At 57.7% G+C, this 5,809-nt stretch overlaps 1 pseudogene; it reads right to left on the bottom strand.

Moving 5' to 3' along the window:
* Positions 1 to 4,684, bottom strand: part of LOC140859377 (uncharacterized) — a 23,764-nt pseudogene extending 19,080 nt beyond the window's left edge.
* Positions 4,685 to 5,809: the final 1,125 nt, after the last annotated feature.

The raw sequence follows: 5,809 nt of genomic DNA on the forward strand, positions 1-5,809 counted from the left end.
TATTGTCGCTCCATGGCCCTTCGCCCAGTGGGGGGTCGATATTCTCGGTCCTTTTCCACCAGCGTCGGGTCAGAGGAAGTTCATAGTCATCGCCATCGACTACTTCACCAAATGGGTGGAGGCTGAGCCCCTGGCGTAGATTACCGAGCGAAAGATGGAGGACTTTATCCAGAAGTCCATCATCTTCAGGTTCGGGATGCCGCATACGATCATCACCGACAATGGACGGCAATTCGACAACCAGGACTTCAGAGACTTCTGCGTCAGGTTCCACATCAAGCACCGACTGACTTTAGTCGGGCACCCACAGTCCAACGGCGAGGTCGAGGTGACCAACCGGACCTTGCTCCACGGACTCAAGACCCGACTAAACGAAGCCAAAGGCCTCTGGGTCGACGAGCTGGGCTCCGTTCTGTGGGCTTACCGAACGACCCCCCGCGTTCCGACCGGGGAATCGCCTTTCAGTTTGGCCTATGAAACGGAGGCCATGATCCCGCTCGAGATTGGACTGCCATCTTCAAGAGTCGAGCGGTATCAAGAGCCGGACAACTCCGAATATCGGAGGACCGACCTAGACCTCCTCCCCGAACTACGAGATGAGGCTCAAATTCGCATGGCTTCGTACCGACAGAAGGTCGCTCGGTATTACAACGCCAAGGTCAGACCGAAGCTCTTCAGGTCTGGCGACTTGGTCTTGAGGAAGGCGGAAGTGTCGAAGCCCCTGGACCAAGGGAAGTTGGCTCCAAACTGGGAGGGGCCCTACAAGGTAGCAGACACCTATGGTCCAAGAGCCTACCGACTGGAGACCCTTGAGGGGAAACTCATTCTCCGAACTTGGAACGCCGACAACTTGAAGTTGTATTACCCGTGAACTTTGCAATTGTTCAGTTGGAATACAAACTCGGTTTGAAATCTCGGAGTTTTAACGCTTCGACTAACGAACGGAGCTCACCAAGCCCAAGCCCCGACATACCGACTTGGACTTGGTATCCGCCTGAAACCGATGAACTTATCGTCGGTAACGCATCGGACTCTCACAAGGACCGGTGCACCCATGTGAACGGGAGTTGACACTCCTTCGACGATCGATGATAAATCGGACCCTTACCAGGACCGATGTATCCATATCAACGAGAGTTGACACTCCTTCGACGATCGATGACAAATCGGACCCTTACCAGGACCGATGTATCCATATCAACGGGAGTTGCACTCCTTCAACCTTCGACGACACGTCGGCCCTTACAAGGGCCGATGCATCTATTTTAACGGGAGTTGACACTCCTTCTACGGCCGAACTTTCGGGCCAAACCATCGGCTAACAAGCCGATCGGGCCCCGACCAAAGAGAGGCAAAATGCCTACACGACCGGCGTCGCGACTCGCGACTAGGCTACGACCGGTCGAAGGATATTCGGCTTACCACCGTCTATCGCACAACGCGACTTTAGTCGCATCCACGACTTGCCGATCGAGCCACGGCCGGCCGGACGATATTCGGCTTACCACCGTATATCAAAAGGCACAGCATGAATACCCGACGCAAGTGCATCGGGATCCGACTTGTCGTCGTTTCCCCGACTGAATGCGCCGTACGACATTCGGCTGAACGCGTCAGTGGAGACCCGACTACCGAACCTTTGCCACGTTCGGTCGGCTCCCGACTCAACAGACGCGCCCGACTGACGACCTTGACTATCAGAAGCCGATCCAAAGTCGGGACTTATTCTACGTTCGTAACGGCACAAGCTGCCGAACATCCTTACCAACCTATATGTGTTAGCAACTTACGAAGACATTCTACAACGCACGAAGGAAAACAAGCAGAGAAAAAGCTAAGTCCAAAAACTTTGATTTCATTGAAGAATCAAAATAAGGTTTACAAAGGAAGGCCGGAGCCCGATTACAAGTCAGAGCAAAAACATAAAACAAAACCGACTAATCGTCGGAGTCAACATCCTCCACTGGACGACGATGGGAGTTGGTCGGCGGATCAGCTCTGACTTCTGCAGTCGGGGCCGACTGATCTTCGGCAACCGGCTCTGCATCCTCTTCGGCTTCCGCCCTGGTGGAGAGACCTTCCGACGCTGGTTCGGTCGTCTCCTCCGCAGCTGGGGCCTCCGACTCCGGCAGAACTATGCTGCTGAGATCCAGTTTCGGGTACAAGCCTCGAACGGCTTCCCGAGCATCCTCGTACCCGACCCGGTACGAGAGGTAGCCGCTCTCCAGAAGTTCTTCTCGGTACTCCTCCGAGTCCGGGAAGACTTCAACGGCCCGACTCAGAGCCTCCTTCGCCGACTCGGCCTCGGCCCTCGCGATGTCCGCATCGGCCTGGGCGACGGACAAGCCTTCTTCGGCCTTGGCAAGATTTTCGAGACTCACTCGAAGTTGCTCGCGGTCTGCCTCCAGCTCCTTGGCGATGCCGTCTCGCTCGTGTCGGAGCCGACGGATGGTCCGGGACTTCTTCTTTGCGTCGTCCTTAGCCGACTGGAGTTCCGACTCTGACGACGCCAAAGCCCCCTTGAGTCGGGAAACCTCCTCCGAAAGTCGGGAGACCTCCCCCTTAAGTCGGCCCTCCCGGTCGACCGACTGCTGCAGCTGATCGACGAGGATGACTTTGTCGGCTTCAAGGGCTCCGACTTTGTCCCTCCACGCCGCACGCATCTCGCCAAACTTCCGATATCCGGCCTCCAGCTCCGAGATATTGAAGACCAGCTGCACAAGGTGAAACCGACCGATGAGAAAGCAAATTTATGAGAAACTACATTCAAAGCCGGAGGAAAGAGAAACTCACCCGGATCATCATCGGATAGAATGAAGACAGCATGTCGGACACACGCTGATTCTTCATTGCATCAATGTCGGCGGGAAGGAGGAGCGCCTGGCACAATTTCCTGGCCAAGTCGTGGTTGGCCAGGCCCGACGCACCTTCGGAAAGTGGAAAGTCGGTCGATCCTCCGCCAGCCGACCGACCTTCGTCACCCGACGCCATGGGAGCTTTGCCTCAGCTAGACGCCCAGGTCCTGACGTCGGAGATTGACGGCAGGCTTGACCCCGATCGGGTCTCGACCGACGGTGCGGCGGCAGCGTGCGTCTGTCGCTCGGGTTCGCGGGCCTCCTCCCGAACTTTCGAAGCCTGCTGAGCGGTCGGCGCGCCATCGCAGACTCGGCAGCCCGTCTGTCGGGTGAAGCGGCGCCCTCGACCGACGGTCCCTCGGACGGGACATCGACGAGCACTATCGGCGCTGACAGTGCAATCACCGGCTCCGCCTCCGACCCAGTCGGTTCGCTCGGCGGAGGCGCACGGGGCCTTTTGGGAGGCTGCGACGGCCCGGCGCCTTGCGCCGGCCTCTTCCTCACGGCGTGCTGACGTATGTCGGCTGCCGACAGTCGTGTCCTCGGCGGCATATCTGAAAGGGACAATAAAAGGTCAGTGCCGAAGAGGAAAAGAAAAAAGTGGGGTCGGGAAAATGAAAAACCGACCTAAACGGGGGACCGGGCTAAGGCCGGCGTCGTACAAGGCCTGCTCGGTGACGAGCTCGCTCTGCTTCAGCACCGAGATGTCCTTCAGCCGGTGGAAGTCCTCCCGATCATCAGCCTCCACCCGACTGTTCTCATTCGGCTCGGTTCGGGGATTCTCCAACGGACGGGAAACCCCCAAGAAGCAGAAGACGACGCAAAAAAAAACTGATTCTTCCATCCGTGAATGGACGATGGAAGACCAGTAATGAAAGAGAGCCCTTTCCGAGGGACGAAGTACCACCACCCTCGGGCTTTAGGGTGGGGTCGGAGGATAAAGAAGACTCGAAAAAGGGAGATCCGAGGTTCGGTCGGCAAAAGCCGACACAAAAGTGCAAAACTGACTATCAGCCGAACCGAGTTCGGCGCAAGTTGTGCCGGGCACAGCCCGTAATAGTCAAAGATGTTTCGGACGAACTCCGGAACCGAGAATCGAAGGCCGGCCCGGAGGTCCTCCAAATAGAAGGCCACCTGGCCCTCAGGAGAGCTGTTAACCCGACCATCGGCGCCAGGGGCGAACAGTCGAAACTGCTCCGGGATGCGGTACTGCTCCCGGAGCCAATCGACGTTCGGCCCCGAAAGTGAAGAAACCTCCACCTCCGGGGTCGACCGAGTGTCTTCGGTCGGCTCCCCCGACCGACTACCTCGTGGGGACGTCCTAACCATGGATTCGGAGCAGATGGCAAGGAAGAAGAAGAAGGTGGGGAAGACACCAATGGCCCTTAGAAGAAAAAGAGGGAACCGCAAACGAAGAGTGGAGCGGGAGAGTACCTGGAGCAAGGACTCACGCGGGCAGAGTTTCGACAGTAAAATGAGGAGGGTAAAAAACCATGTGGGGGTAACTTTGTATATATAGTGCCCTCCAACGGTCGAGATGAAGGCACGACCAACGAAGACTCCCCAGATCTTGCCGCGTGGCGTCATCCGGGCCATCCGTCGGTCCGACGGTTCGACGCACCTGCCTTCAGATCGTGCCACGTCACCTCCATCCGCTCCACCGAACCTGTCTCAATGGCTGCACGCCACGTGGCGTGAGGGCCGCGACGTTTGGTATCCCCGAAGGGACGACGGGAACGGCGGTTCCCCTTCCCGATGGGATGGGACGTCTGACGTCTGACACCGGCATTATGACTGACGCCGGCGGGACATCTGGCACGGCGGGGCATCCGGCACCGACATGACACCTGACGTCGATGGGATGGGACGTCTGACACCGACTAGACGTCAGACGCCAGCAAATCGCTCGGCATTTACGAGATGCCTGACACCGTATCAACCGACGGTACGGTCGGATCTTTGCGTACGGCGAATCCACTCCTTTTCGCCCGGGATTGCTGCCCAAATAAAAAGCATTCGTCAGCTCACCGTCCGACTCAGGAGTGGAGGGGGGCAACTGTTGGGGAATACCCACCGACCGACCGATCGATGGCCGGAGGGACCGACCGACCGACTTACGGTCGAGGGGACCGACCGACCGACTGACGGCCGGAGCGACCGACTGACGGGCGCCATCACCGGCCAATTGACGGCCCATCACCGACTGAGGATATGTCGGGCATACCTTTCCGACCGACTGAACCCGGAGGTCTGATGGCCGACTCGCGTAAGACTCGCCGACCAACGGAGGGGCCCGACGCCACTCAGCTGGCCACCGACCTAGGGTCGGTCGACTCCTCCGATCGCCGTACAGCCGCCAGAGCTTGTCAGTCCTGACAGCCGCATGCGGCGCGGCCATCTAGGGACATTATCCCGCCGAGGGCATTGTCAACCCTGGCGATTTGACAGCCCCACGGTGACACGACACTTTCACGGCGACTCTGACAGTCTACAGTGAGTTGACAGTTCCTCACTTGTCTGCGCCATTAATGACGGTGCCATATCGTGCTCCACTATATAACTCGGGGAAGGCAACTGTGCAAGGGATCCGCTCCCCCCACTTCTCGACTCCAAAACCACAGGCTCGCTCCTCTTTCCCTCTCTCCCTCTCTCCCTCGATCGAGCTCTCTGTCTTCATTTCACTGTTGCCCAGTCACCTCTCTGACTTGTCCGTCGGAGGGTCCCCGCCGGAGCCGCCTCCGGTCAGTGTGGACTTCTCGTTTTTGTAGGTGCACGTTCTCCGGCGATCGGACGACGAGGGGATTGGCCGCAACAGGACATGTCCTCCACGCTGTCTAAGCATGACGTTTAACCAACCTGATTCCCATCTTTAGACAAGCTGGCCCAAACTCATGCGTCTTCTAAGAGGTTTTATTGAACCTTATGTCGTCCATTTATGTAAATTTGGATCTTTG

The sequence above is a fragment of the Elaeis guineensis genome, chromosome 7 (genome assembly GCF_000442705.2).
Source record: "Elaeis guineensis isolate ETL-2024a chromosome 7, EG11, whole genome shotgun sequence".
NCBI classification, from domain to species: domain Eukaryota; kingdom Viridiplantae; phylum Streptophyta; class Magnoliopsida; order Arecales; family Arecaceae; genus Elaeis; species Elaeis guineensis.